General features: G+C 40.8%; 1 protein-coding gene across 6 annotated transcripts in view; it reads left to right on the top strand.

Moving 5' to 3' along the window:
* Positions 1 to 1,201: 1,201 nt before the first annotated feature.
* The window catches only part of akap13 (A-kinase anchoring protein 13), a 406,551-nt gene continuing 386,549 nt past the window's right edge, over positions 1,202 to 21,203 (top strand). For all 6 annotated transcript variants that reach the window (XM_072565220.1, XM_072565221.1, XM_072565224.1 and 3 more), the window contains exon 1: positions 1,202 to 1,511. The gene's annotated coding sequence lies outside the window, so the exon portion shown is untranslated. The remainder of the gene's footprint in view (positions 1,512 to 21,203) is intronic.

Consider the following 21,203-nt stretch of genomic DNA (forward strand, 5'->3'; position numbering starts at 1 on the left):
CAGAACTTAGGATGAGCTGAAGTTTATAGAAGATGAAGGCTGGGAGGCTAGCCATCGTTAAACCTGGTGAAGAGTGTACATATAGATTTTAGCAGCAAATGCGCCAAATGCAAGAGAAAAGGCCGGTGGTGTTGTGATGATGGAAGCCAGCCGACTTTGTGAAACAGAGAAAATGAATTTGGAAGTTCAATTCAGGCCAAACAGAGCACTGATGTTGCAACAACTTGGGTTTAGCCTGAGGCAGGCAGGAAGCAGGGGAACAGGATTAATGTGAAGGCAATAGATATAGTGGCTGAGCTGAAGGCATTGGGTGAGTCTTCTCAATGTTTTGTTGGCAAAAAGAATGGCTCGTCAAAAGCTAGATAGAGTGGTAGGAGTGGTGGAAAAGAGGGAAAGATGCATGTTTTATATTTTTCCAAGTTTAAAATCACACCATGCCAGTTTATAGTCCAACAGGTTTATTTGGAAATACAAGCCTTTGGACTTATGCTCCTTCACTGGTTGCTAGTGGAGTAGAATCATAGGACACAGATTCCTACTTTGCGGAGTCAAGATTAGAGTGGTGCTGGAAAAGCACTGCAGATCAGGCAGCAGCCGAGGAGCAGGAAATTCGACATTTCGGGCAAAAGCCCTTCATCAGGAATGAGGGGCACAGAATCCGACTCCATCAGCTACCTGATGAAGGAACAGCACTCAGAAAGATTGTACTTCCAAATAAACCTGTTGGAATATAAACTGGTGTTGGGTGATTTTTAACCTTCGTCCACCCTAGTCCAACACCTGGCACCTCCACATAATTTCCAAGTTTGATGCAGTTGTATTTTTACATAAGTCAAATTAATGCAGAATCATGTTAAATCAAAAGTGAAATCTCCAGTTAACATTTGTATGGCCATGTTTCTCATCTAATTACATTACACATAATAAATCTATATATATGCTACTTTTATTAACTAATGGTATTTAGATTTATAAAATCTGCCTTCCAGTTTGTGGAAAATGTGGATAAGAATCTGGGATCCACAAAATTTAACAAGGCCTTCTGGCAGTTCAGCCTATAGCCGGGCCACACATTGTGATTGACATGCAAGCGAACGAATGAATGGGGGGAATCTTGGTCTGGGCCCATCCAATGGGGTTGAGGATGGGCGGTCAAGGGAGCGCGCAGGCTCAATGGCTTCACTCCAAATTTAGGGGGAAAGTGTCGAGTCTCCGGAGCAACAAGTGGGGGTAGAGAGAGGGCAGGAGCTGGGATAAGTCAGGCCATAGACCCCCCACCACCCCCACTCCCCCCTCATCCCCCAAATCTTGGCAGACTTACCCCTAAACCGAGATCAACTCAATAAAAATATAGGTCCAAGGGGGGAAAGAAAGAAAAGAGCAGCATTTTTGATAACATTGCAAAAGTTGGTGACATCCTTGAGAGGGGGGGGGGGAGAACATGACGGAGGGACTGAGGGAGCAGAGTTAAACAAAAGCTGTTCTCATTAAATAAACGAGGCCTGGTTAAGGTAAGACTTCATAAACAACTTTGTTTCACAAGGTTTTTGATTTTCGAGTGAGGCAAATCAATGCGTAAAGTGAGTGCCTTTGCCATCATGTAACCTAATATCCCTCGTTGCTGCTGTGGGCTTTGTTCTAGTTTTGCAACCGCATTGTTACCTGCAGAGAGATTGTGTGTGTGTTTGTTGTGGGATTGAGGGATACATTGTAACAGGAATTCAGACTTGCAGTTCCCTCGCCTTCAAAATCTCAATCAGTGTTTTATTTTATTAAAGGTTTATTCCCCCCCCCCCAATTCTTTCGCAGTTTACAAAATTAGTTTACAAAATTAGTAAACTCTATTTCAGTAGTTACTTTTAACTTTTCCCCCCCAAAGTTTATTTTCACTTGTCTTGCAAGCGTCCTTTTAAGGAAAAGTTAATTTCAACGCAATGTTTGTTAAAAGAAAAAATGTTTTGAACGAGAAAGTAACATCGCGGTCTTTTAACTGCAACTGTCTCCAGTAGATTTCAAAAACATTTTATTTGAGGAGTGTTAAGTCTGTGGTAGTTGTGTATTTATATGCAATCTTAGTAAAATATACATTTTTGCTCTATTGCGGGCGAGTTTCTCTGGGTCACGCTAGCATCAGGTATATATTTATAATTTTTTTCTCTCTGTTGGATTTGTACACTAAACTAGAGCACTGACGAGATGCCGATTTCTGATCCTGTTTGTGGGCATTCTGTACCGGATCTGTCAGAGCGTTACTCACCTTTTTGTGTTTATATATAGAGATGTTAACGTCGTAGTTAAGCTGGTTGACATAAAATTTCATCTGCTTGAGGGCTTGCAGGCATAGAGGTTAGATCTTAGAAAGAGCCCAACATTCGGTATTTAAATCACTCCCGGTCAATTAGTTCCATGTTCGAAGCAATGACTCAGGCTACCGGTTTACAACTGGTTTAATTTTAACCAGTCCCTCTTTTTGAAGTTGGCTAAACGACTGTACTGTTGACAAAACTGCGGATTATTTTATCAAAAAAAAAACAAGCGGACATAAAAATGACTCTTTCAATAACTTTTGTGGCTAGTGACCGAAGCTGTTAGGTATTAAAAACATTGAAATCCCGTCTATGAACAACTTGATTTATTTGAACACGTTAATGGATTAAAGGGAGCTCTTTTGTGTGTGCAGATATAGATACGTCTTTGTATTCCTTTTTTCTTTAGGAGGTTGGAGGAATGAAGGTCAAAATGGAATTCCGTGTATTAAAATAACCATAGGATTCTCCCTGATCAGCTTTTGTGTGTGTGGATATATTTAACAAGGAAAGCCAGGGATGTTGGGTACATGCTTACGAAGCTGGTGTAGTTCTGTAGCTGTGAAGACGGGTTTGGTCATTCATCAACAGTTTTCTTCAGGAGTTGGTTTTGGAATGGTGTGAGACTCATCCCTCCATTTCTCAAGGAGGTCTGACTCATTTTGTTCTCATCAAACTGCAGTATCATTCCAAGCTGCTGTGTTTTAGTCATGCACTAGTTATTTTTTTTTTTGTCATGAAAAATAAAAACCATTCAGGATCTTTTGTAAATCAAGGCTGGAGATCTACTGTTTTAAAAGCAAAAAAAAATCAACTGCCTTGAGGGAAAAGATTGAGCTTTGAGCATCCATGCTAAGGCCCAGATGTGGTGTGAATGACTTTGAGGCACAGTCAGCAATCTAACTTGAGCCTCTCAGTAGTGGCTGTAATTACCTTCTGCCTTGTCTCTTTTCCCCTCTCTACCCAACAAAACACTTCTTTTGTTTGGGATGGGGCAACAGCTGGAAAACTTTTGATTATCTTATTCAGGTTGACTTTCAGATTGAATCACTTCTGATCTAGTTTGTGTGTGTGTGTCACATTCAGTTTCTAGGTATTGATTGGTTTAAATAAGCTTGAGGAACTTGTTTCATGGAGGGGGTCACTGGGATGTATTTGCAAAGACTGAGAAGAAAGTTGACTTGAATTCAGACAAAAGAGGAGTGCAGATGTGTATGGTCAGAGGCCCTCTTGTGTTGATGTAAATAGTTCTCCTTCTCTTTCCACAGGAATGTATTAGCCAAGCAGTTATGACCAGGTCCCCACAACCTACAAAGATTTTTTTTAAAAGGGAAAGGAATATTTGAATCTTTTGAAGGGAGGAAGATGATTGCTCTTGTGTCATGTTGTGTTCTGATTTAATGTGCCAAAAATGTAACCATAACTGGCTGTAACATATTTCCATGATGCCTTACATTGCAGAAGCATGAGAGGGTGAAAGGAACGAGTCAAAGAGGGAAAGATCACACAGGAAAGACCAAATGCTTGGTCAGACTTGGGTTTTGAGGAGATACTTAAAGGAGGAGAAGGCAGTAGAGATGAGCAAGGACTTGCAACAGGGTGAGACTCAAGAATTGTGGGTTGGCAAGAGGGACCATGATTTACCAAATTCTGGAGGCAGAGGGCAGGAGGGGGATGGTGGGGGAAAGGGTGTAGAATCAGTGGAAGGTGCAGGGAGGAGATTTCAAAGCTTGAAAGTGTTAGAGATAAACAGGACTGGGTCAAAGAAGGATTTAAATAGAATGTTGATAATCTTAAATTTGAGGCTTCATGCCAAATTTACTTCAAAGTGAAGCATTGTTCTCTAACTTTCATCATGTTTTGTGAATCTCACATGATTGTTTTAGGGTAACGTGCCCTGCTAAGAACATCATTTATAACTTGACTCTTTTTCTTAGAGGCTGACTATGTTGTTGGGTGCAACGTGATAAGGTGGATGTTGTGCATATCTGTGTTGTTTGATCTGCACCCTTCAAAGCATAATTTTAAAGAAAAATCACAAAAGTTAATTATATCCTGTGGATAATGCTGTGTGAACTGAGTCTGTGCAATAATAAAAAAACTGCCTCTAATTCAGCACTAAGTTGGAAATTATATTGAGGAGCAGGATGTTCTCTGTTTTGGGGAAAGAGAAAATGTCAAAAAGGCTCTTGAGATGTTAGGGCTGGTGTTGGACTGGGGTGGACAAGGTCAGAAGTCTCTCAACACAAGGTTATAGTCCAACAGGTTTACTTGAAATCACAAGCTTTCAGAGTGTTGTTCCTTCATCAGGTGAAAGCTTATGATTTCAAGTAAATCTCGTTGGACTATAACCTGGTGTCATGTGACTTCTGATATTAGGACTGATCGAAGAAAGCAGAATAGCCTTTAACTATTTTTAATCAACCTGCTCAGACATGCTATGATACATATCTGAACCCTGAATTTCTGGCCCAGGTATGTGTCATAAGATGTAGGTGGTGATAATGCCACTGTGCCAGTTCTCCAGAACCTCAGCCTAATATTCTATGAAATGGGTTGAATCCCATCATGGTAGCTGGTGAAATTTAAATTCCATAAAAAGCTAGCCTAACGGTAATTGTTGTGGAGATCTATCTGGGTCACTGATGTTCTTGAGGGGGAAAACAACATCTGCCATCTTCACTTGGTCTGGCCTACATGTGACTCTAAACCTACAGCAATCTGGTTGACTTTTGCTGCCCTCTGGATATTAGGCATGAAGAAATAAATACTGGTCTAGCCAGCGACATCCACATTCTGTGAACAAGTATGACGCTGCAAGGGCACATCAAAGCCCTCTGTATTAACCTTTAATCTGCAACTCTTTGGTATCGTACCTGACTAGGGTTGGTGGGGTGGGGGAGCTTCAATGTTGACAATGAATGCCTGAAATGGATTTCCAATAGTAACATCCCACATAGTCCTTTTTTCCCCATACTCTCCTGTCATCTGGCCTCGCCTCACAATGAAAGCCTGTCAATAATCCACTCCCTCTGATGCCTGCACACTGTACTGCCTCTCTTAGCTTGCTAAGCTCAGAATGGATCTTTAAAGTAGAATGTTTTCTTTTGAGGGACGGAGGCAAAATAATGACTAAGAAAGCTCATTATTCTAGTGAGACCATAGCCAGTTTTATTTATGTGTGAAACACTGATGCTTGGGAGTGATTTATACATTGGGAAGCTAATCACAGGATGCAGATGGTATCCCTACATAGAATTATAAGTAAGTTAACATTGATGACAGGTGTCCATGGAGATGATATCATATTATCTGCGTATTAACTGTTCATTGGAGGTTCTCAGGCCTGTGTTTGTGTATAAATACAATGATAGCTATTAGAGATACAGATATTGGCAATATATTGTTCTTTTAATACTTCTATCAAATCTTGCTATTTTTAAATGCTTTTATAATTTATTTTTATGAAATGTATTTTGTCATTTGGCATAAAATCTGAGCAATTAAAAATGTTGCAAGTGACAAGTTTGAAACTCTACATAACCAGAGAAATGAAAACAAAGATGAAATTGTGGAAAAATAGTGATCTGCATTTCATTTCTGAAGTTTATTTCCACTTAAATGTTTGTGTTGCAGTATTTCCATCCATAAGGGCCAATGTAACCACTGCTGTTCCATTTTCACCCAGTTGCTGTACTGGGTTTTTCATTAGCTTTTCACCAGAGCTTTTTCCACAGTTCAAATGGACAAGTACAACTTGCTCCAATTTAGTACAACCAAGGGCACATTGAAAAGTGAGGGCTGTCTCATTTAAGACTAAGACAAGAAATGTTTTCTCTGCCAGTCATGAATATTTGGCACTTCCTTCTCCAGTGTGTGGTGGAGATGGGGTCAGTGAATACTTTTAATGCAAAGATATATTCTTTAACTACTGACTCTCTTGGTGGTATCGAGGCAACTAGGCAAAATTATTTTGTTGGGCTGCAATTAAGTTCAGTCATTACCTTATTTTCATAGCAGGCTAGAGGGGGTGAATGGTCTACAACTGCAATTGATGAAGGTTTTTGTATGTATGTTCATAAAGTTGTCATGTATCTTTGGGGGATTTTCAAACTGTTTAAAAGTAAGGTGAAATACTATTTGTTACAGGTCTGTTATAGGATGCATTAAGAGTATGACATAACGTGTATTGGATCGAGTGTGGTTTCCTCTCCTGTTTTTCCTCTGCTGTGTTAGTTTCAGTGTTTATGTGCAAATTACGCACTGTATTTTCCATGGTTGGCTGAAGAATTCCTTTAAGGAATGTCTATATAAGATGATATGAGTTGGGGATAAGAAACATGCTAAGAACAAGCCAGGGAATGATTGACCAGTGAGCCTGATGTTGGTAGTGGACACATTGTTGGAGGGAATCCTGAGGGACAGGATGAACATGCATTTAGAAACACAAGGACTGGTTAGGGATAGTTAACATGACTTTGTGTGTGGGAAATCATGTCTCACAAACTTGATTGAGTATTTTGAAGAAGTAACAAAGAGGATTGATGAGGGCAGAGTGGTAGACGTGATCTATATGGACTTCGGTAAGACATTCAACAAAGTTCCCCATAGGAGATTGGCTAGCAAGGTTGTTAGATCTCATGGAACACAGGGAGAACTAGCCATTTGGATACAGAACTGGCTCAAAGGTAGAAGACCAAGGGTGATAGTGGAGGGTTGTTTTTCAGACTGGAGGTCTGTGACCAGTGGAGTGCCACAAGAATCAGTACTGGATCCATTACTTTTCATCATTTATATAAATGATTTGGGTGTGAGCATAAGAGGCATAGTTAGTAAGTTTGCAGATGACACCAAAGTTGGAAGTAGAGTGGACAATCAAGAAGATTACAACGGGATCTTGATCAGATGGACCAAATAGGCTGAGAAGTGGCAGATGGAGTTTAATTTAGATAAGTACAAGGTGCAGCATTTTGGGAAAGCAAATCTTAGCAGGACTCATACACCTTAATGGTAAGGTCCTAGGGAGTGTTGCTGAACAAGGAGACCTTGGAGTACAGGTTCATAGTTCCTTGAGAGTAGAGTCACAGGTAGATAGGGTAGGGAAGAAGACTTTTGGTGTGTTTTCCTTTATTGGTCAAAGTATTGAGTATAGGAGCTGGGGGTCATGTTGCAGCTGTACAGGATGTTGGTTAGTCTACTTTTGGAATCTTGCGTGCATTTCCGGTCAGTCTCCTTCCTATCGGAAAGATGTTGTGAAAAGTGAAAGGGTTCAGAAAAGATTTACAAGGATGTTGCCAGGATTGGAGGATTTGAGCTATAGGGAGAGGCTGAACAGGCTGGGGCTGTTTTCCCTGGAGCTTCGGAGGCAGAGGGGTGACCTTTATAGAGATTTATAAAATCATATGGTGCATGGGTAGGATAAATAAAAAAGGTCTTTTCCCTGGGGTGGGGGAGTCCAGAATTGGACGGCATAGGTTTAGAGTGAGATGGGAAAGATATAAAAGAGACCTAAGGGGCAACCTTTTCATGCAGAGGGTGGTACATGTATGGATTGAGCTGCCAGAGGAAGTGGGAGGCTAGTACAATTGCAACATTTAAAAGGCATCTCGATGGGTATATGAATAGGAAGGGTTTGGAGGGATATGGGCCTGGTGTTGGCAGGTGGGACTTGATTGGGCTGGGATATCTGGTCGGCCTGGATGGGTTTGACTGAAGTGTCTGTTTCTGTGCTGTACCTCTCTCTGACTCTATGAACAAAACAACTCCACAGAATCTCCTAGTGGGCTGAACCTGAAAATGTATTGTGATGTTGACATAGCAAAATTGAAGTGGAAATGTTGACGAAGCTTTCAGACATGGCCTTGGTCGATATCTTGTGCTGTTGCATCTCTCTCAAAATCAGAATTCTGCCCTTGTTTGGATTTTTAAAATACATATCATCGACTCTGAAATGTTGAGAGCATGCTGGTATGACAAAATCATTCATTATTTTTATAAAAGGTTACTCCCAAAGTGTTCGTCTGCTGCGCCTTTTCTTTTGATTTGTGCATTTCCTTTATATGCAGTTCCCTCTCTTTTTTTTGGATTTTCTGGCTCGTGGTTTCCCTCCTGTATGTTGCATATCTCTTGATTTGAATTGAGTCTTTGTGATGTTTTTCTTTTAATATCCCTCCCACTGCAGCTCACTTTATACTCTAGCTACACAGACAAACCTTCTCTTGTTGATCCAGACCCTCTGTGACAATAAATTTTATGATGGAAAAGAGCACAGGCTGTGAAGTTGCCAGCTCTTGGCTTCACCACCAGATATGTCGCAACATGACAGATGTGCAAGAAGCTATCTTGTGCACTCGGAGCTGACTCCCTTCAAAATCTTTGTCATTTGCGTAAAGGGATCAGATGCACAGACATTCCTTGGACATCTGCCGAATGGGAGCCATACAGTCCAGTGATAACTAGGTGCTTTGGTAGCTGGTGGTGGAGAGGGTTCACAAGGTAGAGGAGCTTTTATGAAGTAGACAATTTCCTGCTAGTGGATAATTAGTCGTTCAATTACAGCTGAGGCTGAGACATTTTGGAACCCACTCCAGCAGGATTATTATGTGGATGCATGGGGCTGGGGGTGCAGGGAGTGTGGGGTATGTGCACATGTCACATTATCCTGTCAATCCTGTCTCCTTGTGTTAACATCCAATATTTCTACCTTAATACAGACTATGGGGATAGGTCAGCTGAACCTGTGCAGGACCAGATTCAAAAAATTCCAGGTCATTCCTCCACTCTGTTGGTTCTTAGTTGGCTCAGTTTGTTCTGAAGTTCAAGAATGGGACTTGAATTTCCAATCTTTGGACTTCCAGAGCAGCGTATTATCATTTGAGCCAGTCCACAATTTGTCCTACTTCGGGATGATACCAATGCCTTGATGACAACACTAACATATCAAGACAGAGTTTGGATCATTAGGCTGCAGCCACCGTTGGTGGATTGAGTTCATGTCCCATTCTGTGCAGATAATTTAGGGTGACCTTCCAATGCAGTACTAAACAAGGACTGCATCGTCAGAGATGTTGTCTTCAGTATGTGTCATTTTTCAAGCTTTGTTTGCCTGTCTTGGTGGTTGAGTTTGGCATATAAAAACTACGGTTAATCTTAACAGCATGGAATGTCCTGGCCAATAATCCACCCTCTGACAACACCATATGAAACAGTTTAACTAGTTGATTATTGCTGTTTCTGGGAGGGGCCCCTTTTCTGGTATCGTGGTCATGTCCCTACCCCAGGACTGAGGGGCTTGGGTTCAAGTCCTACCTGCCTCCAGAAGCATGTAATAATATCTCTGAATGAGTTGATTAGAAAACTGATAAAATTAGTTTAAAATAAAACTTGCTGTTTCCAGGATAGACTTGTGTAGTGCAGTGGTAGAATTCCTGCTGCTGGGCTAATCGTTCCCTGGATCAAGTCACTGGCTCCAGAGCTGTGTAACAATGTCTCTAAATAGGTTGGTCAGAAAATATCTTGCTGTTTCTGGGATAGGGCTGTTGTGGTGCAATGATAATGGCCCCACCTCTGAGCCAGGAGGTACAAGTTCAAGTCCCATCTGCTGCCGAGGTGTGTAACTACATCCTGAATAGCTTGTTTAGAAAATATCTTGTTGTTTCTGGAGTTTTGCTTTTTGCAGTTGTTATATGCTGCATGAAAGAGATGTGATTATATAAGTATAGGCCCTTGCTGTTAAATCCTGTGATAAAGTTATTTCCTTTTTATCTGGTTTCTCTGATTTTTTTTACAAAGCCTTTGGGATGGGGGAATGTGGAAATACTGTTGCACCTGCAACTTCCAGCAGACGAAAGAAGAGTTGGTATAGTTAATCCAACATGAGACATATATTTGCAGTCAAGATGCTTTTTAATATAGGGCTGGGCAACCTGTGGGTTGGAATTAGCTAGGAATTAACTAGCTGCTCAGCCAGTTTGTATGATGTGGCTTATTACTGCAACTACTGTTGTGGTGAGCAAACTAATGCTGACTCATTCCTTGTTGGCTTAAAGGTGTGGTGGAGTTCAGTTGTAGTAAATGAAAGGAATTTTCTTTTCACTTCAAGTAAGAGGTGTTTGCCTTTATCTTTTTCATGTTCGACTCTTTGAATACGGCGCAGTTCGTGTTTTCCTATGCCTAGATGCAGTTCTCCAAAGTTATCATGAATGGGGTTTTAAATATCCTAGCTATATTTCAGCTCAGTCAAGGCCACTGGCATCAGGTGGGTGATTGCACTTACCACAACATTTCAATAATAGTGCAGGAGTAGAATTATTACCTTCTTTCCTAGGAGGTAATAAGTTTTTGTTAAAATATCTCCAGTTACCATAGGCAGTGTTCACATCATGTCAGACTTTGAGGTTTATGTTAGAAGGAAGATGTTTCAAAAATTATATATTCTGGTTTCTTGGTAGGTCTGAAAAGTTCAGTTCTTTCTCACTGAGACATACTGATGAGTATTTCCATGTTCAAGGACCATAGTCAATGGGAAGTGTTATAGTGTTCCTTTGCTGCCCTTGTTGTGAGGGAGAACCAGCCCAAGTCAGCCATAGTTCAGTTGGAAAGACTTTGTCTGAGTTGGAAGCTTGTGGGTGTAAGGCCCACTCCAAGACTGCTGCACAGCAATCTACCTCAGCACCCCAGTGCAGTATGAAGGCACACACCCTGTGCCATGTTACCTGTATACCTCCATCTAAATCTTTCATCCTGTACCTTCTTGCTTACCATGAGCCTGTAATGCTAGTAAACAAATGTCTTTACTGTACCTCAGTACATGTGATGATAAATCAATCAATACTGCATTGTCAGAAGTGCCAGTTTTTGCAGAAGACATTCAGCAGGTACCGTCTGCTCTCTCAGGTAAAGGTAAAAGATCCCATGACACTGTTGTGAAGGGCAAGGGAGATTTCCTATCCTATTTATTGATAGAAACTGATATTGATCGTTATTGTGTTGCTGTTTTTTTTGGAGCAGGCTAAGTACAAATTCACTGCCTACTTTGTACATTACAACAGTGACTCTACATCAGAAATTACTTTCAGCATTTTGAGTCCAGCTTGATTCTTTAATTTGGTATGATTTATTACTGTCACATACAGTGAGAAGTGTTATCTTAGGTGTTTTACAGGCAGATCATGCCTGTATACAAGTGCTTCAGGGGAAAAGAACAGAGTGCAGGATACAGGATACAATGTTACAGCTGCCAAGGTGCAGTGAGAGATCAACTTTACCATTAAAGAGGTCCATTCAAAAGTCTGAAAATAACGGGAAAGAAGCTGTTCTTTAATCTTTTTGTATATTTATTCAAACTTGGTTGTTAACTCTGTTTCTCTCTTCACAGATGCTGTCAGACCTGCTGAGTTTCTCCAGCATGTTCTGTTTTTATTTTGGAATTCCAGCATCTGCAATATTTTGCTTGTAAGAAATTGCATCATTTGTTGATGAGTGCAATGGGACATTCTGTGTTCACCAAAGGTGCAATATAAATGCTCATTCTTAAAAGTCAGGTTGTTGGTATAAATTGCCCATTTAATTAAGTTAAAGTAAAGCTAGTTTTAATGCTTTAATTGAAGGTCATCAAATGTTTTAATGTCTGGTTCAGCCTTTACCGGCATCCTAGGAGTGCAACGCCAGTAAGTGCCCAGTGGCTATTCAGAGATGGGTATGACTGTTGTCTTGAAAACTAGCACTTGACAAATATTTCGGCAGAAGATTGTAAATATTTAACTTTTCTTTTTAAACTCTATAAGGACCATTTCCTGATTGGTATAGAGTTGGGACCTCCTCTGTATTTGCATACCTGTACTTGATGTAATGTTGCATTTACTACATGTACTGTGATGAACTGAGCAGTCTTGAGGGCTCAAGTCACTAAAGACACCAAAATCAGACAGCAAGGTGGATGTCTTTTGGATCTTTTTTGCTCCTGTTAACCACATACCCAATACAAAGCCTATATAACTTTTAAAAACTGAGTTGGATGTTTGTTTAACCCTTCAAAGAACTGGCTCTTCAGGTCCTGAGAACTGAGAGATTCTGACGTCGTATAGTGAAGGCAGGGGAGCGCTGCAATGGTTTTATTTTATGCTCCGTGAACAGGACTACCCAAACTGGGGTCACAAACTGAAATGTTGACTCGGACATCCTGAGGTTGCTGTCGTACTCTGCCCTGAGTTATAACAACTGTACACCTGTCCTCTTCAATTCTCCATTGTCACTGAAGTATTGTGACAATTTTCAAGTTTTGGAATGATAGTGCAGAAGGGAACAAGTTTGGGAAGTCTTTTCTGGAACTTATTTGCTTTCCTTTGGGTATCGGAGAAGAACTTTCCAAGAGTTTTTTTCTAAAGCAAGTGGTGTGGTTGGTGCATCTAGGCTGCATTCATCTGGATGGGAACATTGTCTTTTCCTATAATTCTCCACATTCGTTGTTTGTAACTTGCACTGGCCTTCCCATGCTGAATATATCCTTGCTTACATGGCAAGTAACTGGCTACTGGTGTGTACTTAGTATTTTCACTAGCATTGTAGCAAGGTGACAAGCAATGACTTCTGTTGCCACTTCCGACACCTTACACCAGACCTGCTGATGGATTATCCTTGCCCCACTCCTTTATGTCACCTGCAGGCTGTCATCCAAAGACTGGGTACCAGTTTCTGCATGTAAATCACCAACACCACTTTTTCACTACTTCTCCCAACCCTATTTTGTCAGGTTGCTTGTCTGACATCTGGACCTTGATCAACCAAATTTTCGTAAATTTAAATGTCGGGAAGATTAAAAGCTGCAACTCTTCCGATTCAAAATTCTGTAATTCCTTCCATAGACCCTCTTTCCAGATTACTTATCATCTCTTGCAGATGTTTCTTAAAACATAATTCAATCATTTTCCAAATATCTCCTCCTTTGAGATGGTGTTGATTTTACAGTTTTTTGTGAAGCCTCTTCAGCTGCTGTGGTAAAGGTCCTATATAAATGCAGATTGTTACACTGCATTTGGAATGGCACGGTGGCTCAGTGGTTAGTACTGCTGCTTCACAGCGTCAGGGACCTAGGGTTGATTCCATCCTTGGATGACTGTCTGTGGTGTTTGCACATTCTCCCTGTGTCTCTGTGGGTTTCCTCTGGGTGCTCCAGTTTCCTCCTGCAGTCCAAAGCTGTGCATGTTAGGTGAATTGGCTAAGCTAAATTGCCCGTAGTGTTCAGGGATGTGTAGGTTAGGTGCATTAGTCAGGAGTAAATGTAGAGTAGGAGGGTAGGGAAATGGGTCTGGGTGGGATACTCTTCAGAGGGTTGGTGTAGACTTGTTAGGCCCAATGGCCTGTTTCCACACTGTAGGGCTTCTATGATACACTGGTGGCCATGTCATTTCTTCTTGTACTGTGAAGAATACCCAGCAGTTCCATCCCAACTGGCTTTTGATCATGTTCCAGTCATGTACATTTAATTCATTACTCTGAACCTTTTACCTGCTATGTCAGCAGTTACTACAGCAGAGCTCAGCAGCAATAGCATGATAATGTGCTACTTTTCTGCTGTATATTGACATTGGTAGATCAAATCAGTACAGTTACTCTCCCTCTGTGCTGGCAGTGTCTGTTCTTTTTGTCACTTTCTATTCCTGTGGAGAGTTTCTCTCCAGCCCTTCCTTGCACTGATGTGTGACTGAAGTTAGCAGTTTGTGATATGAATTCTTGGGCTCCAGCCTCCCATTTTGTGGTGATCTACATTGAAGCTTACCGTGCTGTTGCCAGTAACAGCCCTACATTGAATTTCTTGCTTTTGTACTGTTATGGGCACAGGGTGGATTGCAGCATTCGCTGTGCAATATTTTGAGTCAGCTTTTAACATCCAAAACTGTAAAGGATCTATTATTTGTTCAGTGCCAATACTTTTGCAATTCATATGGAAGTGTTTCATTCATCCTGAGAGAAAGAAAGATTTGGATTTTTATAATGCTTTGCGCAATCTTTCTTGACGGCTGAAAATGCTTTGATGCAACAATGTGATATTAGAAGAACAGCCTTGTCATTTGCAATGTACAAAAGGCGGAAGAATTCTAGAGATCTTGAGGTTCGTTAAATTTAACAGCATGTCTTTTTTTCTTTTTGATTTTTCTAAAACAGTTCACCTGGGAATAGACATTTGGAATGTTCTGAACCATTTTGGGAGATGTTTATTAGTGTGTTCACTTTTTTGCATGTAGTTTGTTTTGCTCAATGGGAAGGCAGCAACAAATGGACAGCTAGGACCGGAAGAAACCCAGTAATGAGGAATACGGCTAATTGTTTTTCACAAGCACCGGAGAGGGAACACCACTGCTGGATTTTGGAGCAGCTGGTATCTTAATGTGAGCCTAGTGTATGAATGCAAAGATTTTTGTGTAGTGAGTTCAGAGAGCACCCCCCCTCTCTTTTTTTTAAAAAAAAGAGTTTTTTAAAACCCAGAGTGGTTGCCAAGGCACTTAATTAGCTTCACTGCCTCTGTTCCTGGATGAAGGGATTAATACTCACTCTGCAGCCAATTTACTCATTTAACATCAATGATCTAACCGCTAATGGTGTGCAAACGGAAAACTCAAGTATTTCTCTTCCAATTACTACCTCCTGAAACTTTAGATCACTTTCGCAGAATCAGACTTGACCAATTAGTGGTAATTTTTCTGACTGAGATTTTAAAAAGCCATCACAGGTTTTCTTGCATCTTTGATAAAGAAGAGCGCAGTGCATTGATGAGGGAAAACTTCAAGAATAATCTGAAGAAATCTAACCCTTCCCAGTATTTTTCCCAATGGAGTGTAACATCCTGTAACAGTTGGGGCTGCTGCTAACCCCCCCCCCCCCCCCCCCACCGCGCACACGCACACACCTGGATTTCCTTTTTGTGAAGAGGAGGATTTCTGGCTTGAACATGCTACATTCGTCCAAGATACATCTTAAGAAGTAGAAAGAGGTAGAAATTACATTTGGAGCCCTTCATTCCAAGGACCTTTGCAACTGAAATGAAATTAGGAATTGCACCAAACTGCTTGTGAAGCCACACAGTTAGTTGTGCTTCAGTTGCTGGGCATGAATGAAAATAAGTAACAAGTTTCTCCACAGACTCTTGTCCAACTATGAACCAGTTGGGCTTTTACAGGCTACAGATGACCTTTGTAAATAGATGGAAGTTAAAAAGCAGAACCTCAAAGATAGTAACCTCTGGTTTACTGCCGGTGTCACATTCTAACAAGAGGAGGAATAAAAAGACAGGGCAGATAAATCAATAGCTGAAGAGATGGTGTATCATGCTAGGATTCAGACTTTTTGGATCATTGGGATCTCTTCTGGGACAGAAAATATCAGTTCAAAAGGCATTGGTTTCACCTCAACTAGAAAGTGACTAATATCCTGGCAGGGAGATTCGTGAGTTCTTTTTCGGGAGCCCTTAAGCTCGTAAGTTGTGGCGGTGGGGTAGTCCAAAGTAGCATTAAAAATAGAAAGACAGATGAGAATGTTTCTTAATTAGAAAAGGCAGACAAGAGCAAGTCAGAACGAGGTAACTCTGAAGAATTAAACTTTTGTTTTATTTCAATGCGAGGGGGTCTTCCAGATAAAGCTGATGAACTCAGGACATGTATGGGAACATGGGACTGGGACATCATAGCTAACACAGAGGGAAGGGCAGGCATGGTAGCTCAACGTTCCAGGTTTTTAGATGCTATAGGAAGGATAGAAAGGGAGGCGGGGTGGGGAGTGCCATTTATGCCTAAGGAAAACATTGCTGTTATTAAAGAGGATTTTTCGGAGGGATCATCCTGTGAAATTGTGTATAGAAATAAGAAAGGGATGATCACCTTGATGGAATTGTACTATGGACCCCCCCCCCCCCCAATAGTCAGAAATTGAGGAACAAATATGTAGAGGGATCTCTCGTGTGTAAGACTAATAGGATTGTAATAGGGATTTTAATTTTCCAAATGTTGCCTGGGATACCACAGTGTTAAAGTCTTGGATGGTGAGCAATTTGTTAAATGTATTTAAGAAGTTTTCATTTTAAAAATGTGAATGGACGTACTAGAGAAGGAGAAAAGCCTAACCTTTGTTGGGGAAAAAAGGCAGGGCAAATGACTGAAATATTAGTAGGGGAACACTTTGGGACAAGTGATCATAATTCTATTAGTGTTAAATTATGGAAAAGGGTAAGCCTTCCATAAAAGTTAAGGTTCTTAATTGAAGTCGGGCAAATTTCATTGGTATAAGACAAGAATGTTCAAAAGTTGATTGGAGTAGACTTTGTAGGTGAAGAAATGACTGACCAGTTGGAGTCTTTCAAAAGTGTGATGATGAGAGTTCACAGGCATTATGTTCCTGTTAGAATGAAGGGTAAAGCTGGTAAGAATAGGAAACAATGGATGAATAAAGAAATTGAGGTTCTAGTCAAGAATGAGAGAACCATATTAGATATAGACACCTGGTATCAAATGAATCTCTTGAGTGCAAAGAGTGTAGAGGCATTCTAAAGAAGAGAAACCTTAAGTGATAAGGTTAAGGATAATCCAAAGAGATTCTGCAAGTACATTAAAAGCAAAAGAGCAATTAGAAAGAAAATAGGACCCCTTATAGATCATCGAGGTAATCTATGTATTGAACCTCAGGTGATGGGAGAGATACTAAATGAATATATCCCGTCAACTTTTACTGTGGAGAAGGAAATGGAAGTTAGAGAACTCAGGAACTAGGGAAGCACAATTGGTGTTTTGAAAACAGTATGCATTACAGAAGAGGAAGTACTGGAAATCTTGGGGAAAACATAAAGGTGGATAAATCTCCAGGATCTGATCAAGTGTACTGCAGGACATTGTGGAAAGTTTGAGAAGAAATTACAGGGGCCCCTAACAGAAACATTTGTATAATCTATAAACATGGGTGAGGTGCCAGCAGACTGGAGTGTGGCTAATGTTGTGCCTTTATTTAAGAGAGGCTGTGAGGAGAAGCATGGGATCCATAGACCCTTGAGCCTGATATCAGTAGAGGGTAAGTTGTTGGAGGTGATTCTGAAAGATAGGATTTGCACGTATTTGGGGAGGCAAGGACTGATTAGGGATAGTCAGCATGGTTTTGTGTGAGGAAAATCGTTTCATAAAAATCTCAATCAAGTTTCAAGAAGTAACCAAGAAGATTTGAGGACAGAGCGGTAAACATTGTTTACTTGGACTTTAGGAAAGCCTTTGACAAGGTTCTGCATGGTAGGCTAATTAGTAAAGTTAGGTTACCTGGGATTCAGGGTAAGTTTGCCAATCGGATATATAATTGGCTTAATGGCAGGGAACAGAGGGTGGTAGTGGAGGGTTGTGTTTTGGATTGGAGGCCTGTGACCAGCAGTGTTCCAAAAGGTCCACTTTGTTTCTCATTTATATAAACTATTTTGATGAAAATCTAGACGGCATGTTTAGTAAGTTTGCGTATGACACCAAAATCAGTGGTATAATGGACAGTGAAGAAAATTGTCTAAGATTACAGAGATTTTCATCAGTTGGGTTAATTCGGATAGAGTTTAATTCAGAAAAATGCGAGGTATTGCACTTTGGTAAAATAAACAAGGGCAGGACTTTACACAGTTAATGGTAGGAGCCTAGCTAGTTGGTAGAACAGAGATCTAGGGATTCAAGTACATAATTCTTTGAAATTTGCATCACAAGTAGACAGGATGGTTAAGAAGGCATTTAGCATCCTTGCTTTCATTGCTCAGACCTTTGGGTATAGGAATTGGGGCATTATGTTGAGTTGTACAGAACATTGGTAAGGCCTCTTTTGGAGTACTGTGTGTAGTTCTGGTCACCCTTTTATAGGAAGGATATTAATAAATTGGGGAGGATTCAGAAAAAAATCACCAAGATGTTGCCAGGAATGGAGGGTTTGATTTATAAAAATAGGCTGGAGGCTGGGTTGTCTTTCAGTGGAGCATAAGGGGTTGAGGGGTAACCTTTGTAGAGGTTTGTTACATCATAAGGGGTATAGTTAAGGTGAAAAGCAAGGGTGTTTAAAGTTGGGGAGATCAAAACTAGGGGGCATTTTTTAAAGTGAGGAGGGAAAGTTGTAAAAAGGACATGAAGGGCAACATTTTTTAAGAGTTGTTCATGTTTGGAGTGAACTGCCAGAGAAAGTGGTGGATGCAGGTGCATTTAAAACATTTTAAAGCATTTGGATAAGTGCCTGAATAGGAAAGGTTTGGAGGGTAAAGGTCCAAACACAGGCAATTGGGACTAGTTCAGTTTGTGAACATGGTTGGCATGGACAAGTTGAACCAAAGGGTCTGTTTCCATGCTGTATGATTCTGTGGCTTTACAAATTGCAATTGTGTTTCTGTTCCCAAACAAGATGGACAGCACGTCTGCTGTGCGGCCGGCCTGTTGTGGAGTGGCTGTGGGATGTGCATGCTGTGCTTCAGAAATGCCAACAAATGTGCTGTTCTTCTTCCCTGCAACTTGAAGTTTGGAAAATATTCTATAACTCATATTCCCAGAATTTTAAAAATGTGGAACACGTTGATTTCCTCACTCTCCCTTCAGATTATCAAAATTAAAGTTTGATGTCACATTAGTTTATCTCCTTGCTCTCTCTCTCTCGTGCTCTCTTGTGCTCCCTCTCTCTCTGCTACATGCAGTTTTATCAGCTTATCCTGATCACCTCAGCGTAGCACTGAAGTTTCAAAGTTTATGTAAAAGTTCAAGAAGCAAAAATGGCACTGATCATGTCTCTTGCACATAACTTCTGTGTGGTGCACTGATAGACAGAAATAGAAACAGATCTCTCAGAAGGAGCCTGGGATTTGCGGCCAATCCACAGAAAAGCTTCCTTTCAATTGGCACTTAATTGACTACAGGCTGTGTTCACTTACAGTGATTAGAGTTTGTAACCTTAAAGGAATGAATGAACATCAATGGAACTCAACAAAGTGCAGAAAAATATGTACCAGACAATGGTCTGATACAACGCTCTTTGGAAAATAATGCAACACCCTGAAACTACTCTAGGTAATACCAGGATGTATTTACAGAAGCAAAGGTGAGGGTGGCAAATGCAAACATACAGGTTCATCGGGTTCACCTAGTATCAGCCCTGCTGATGCTCCCGACACACCAGAAACTGAGTAACCAAGGATAAGCTAAACAAAACAAGCTGAGGCTAATTGTGATCTTCGAATCCAAACCTCCAAAGGTGATTTTTTTTTCCCCCACATTTGTTCGTGGGGTGTAGGCATCACCAGCCTGGTCCAGCATTCATTGCCCATTCCTAATTGCATTTGATCCGAGTGGCCTGCTCAGGCCATTTCAGAGAGCAGTTAAGCACTTTGCTGATGGATCTGGAGTCACATTCAGCCAGACCGGGTAAGTCTGGCAGATTTCTTTAGTGAACCCGATGGGTATTTGTGACAATCAACAGTGGTTACAGGGTCACCATTAGACAAGGTTCAAATTTCCGATTGTTTTTATTAAATTTGACCATTAGCCATGGTGTACATTCCGATCCATATCCCAAGAACATTAGGGTCTTGATCTCTGAAATAGTAGTCCAGTGCCATGACCTTTTTTTAATTTAAAAAATATACTTTACTCGTTTAAAAAAATATACGGTAGTCATTAAAGCAGTTCGCTTCTGTACAGTAGCGTGTGAAGAAAAACAAACAAAACATTGGAATCTGATTCAATCCAACAAACAAAAACATCTCTTTCTTGTACAAGATTATTTCTACATATATTTGAGTGATATCACCATTACACCAGCACCTCCCCTGAAAATCAATGAGTTCTAGGAGCTATCATAACCAGGAAGTGAGCTTATTAACATTCTACCTTTATTGTATGTAGTGATTGCAGCTCTTCCTGTAACCTAATGGTATGGATGCATTTAAGAGGAAGCTGATAGGTTTAGGTGAAATAGGCTGAGAAGATGGCACTGTGGAGCAAAAGAGAACATCGACTAAATAGCCTGTTTTGAAACTGTAAATTTGACCTGATTATCCAAGCCTTTTTCACTGCATGAAGCCAACAACTTAGTCAACACTGACTGACACCCAAGGGGAAGTGGATACACTTGACAACTCACTTAATTCTATACTTATGTGACTTGTGTAGCCGTGTTTCATTTTCCCAAGCCTCACTCCTTCAGACAATCTGTCTACAAGTACACAGTCTAGTTTCTTCATAATTTTAACACAAATGTCAATTTGTTCACCCAAGGGTAGGAGCTTGTTAGCTTGGTAGACTGGATGAATAGCATGTGTTTCAGAATAATGCCAATGGCGTGGGTTCAGTTCCCATTCCATTTGAGGTAGACTTAGAACCTCTGCCCAGACCCTTGCTTGATGAAGGGTGGTACCCCTTGAGCTACAAAGCCTGTTGTGTTTCTGATAGAAGATGCCTACATTTCATTGTGGATTGTGGCTAGTTACCTTCTGACCTACCTTCCTGAAGCCCTGTGCTGTTGAGTAGCAAGGTGAACTGTGTGAGCTTATTATGACGGGTATTAATCTAGCAGCCCTCTTTGGAATCTTGTCCAGAGCCTCAATGTCTTCTCCCATCTGAGAGGGTAAGAATTGGACAGTAGTCTGGGTGAGGTCGAGCTATGATATTAGCTGTGGATTTTAATGTAAAGCGGAAGTGTATGGATTTGTTTTGTTTATGCCATTCGGCCCCTTTACCAATCAATTAGATTGTGGTTGATCATCTATCTTAATGCCGTTTTGCCTTGACCCTATTTCCCTTGATATCTAGGGATCAATCTCTGTCTTGAACATACTCAGTGACTGAACCTGCACAGTCCTCTCGAGTACAGAATCCCAAACATTCACCACTTTTTGAGTGAAGAAGTTTCTTCTCC

This window comes from Chiloscyllium punctatum, chromosome 48 (genome assembly GCF_047496795.1).
Source record: "Chiloscyllium punctatum isolate Juve2018m chromosome 48, sChiPun1.3, whole genome shotgun sequence".
Taxonomy (NCBI): Eukaryota; Metazoa; Chordata; class Chondrichthyes; order Orectolobiformes; family Hemiscylliidae; genus Chiloscyllium; species Chiloscyllium punctatum.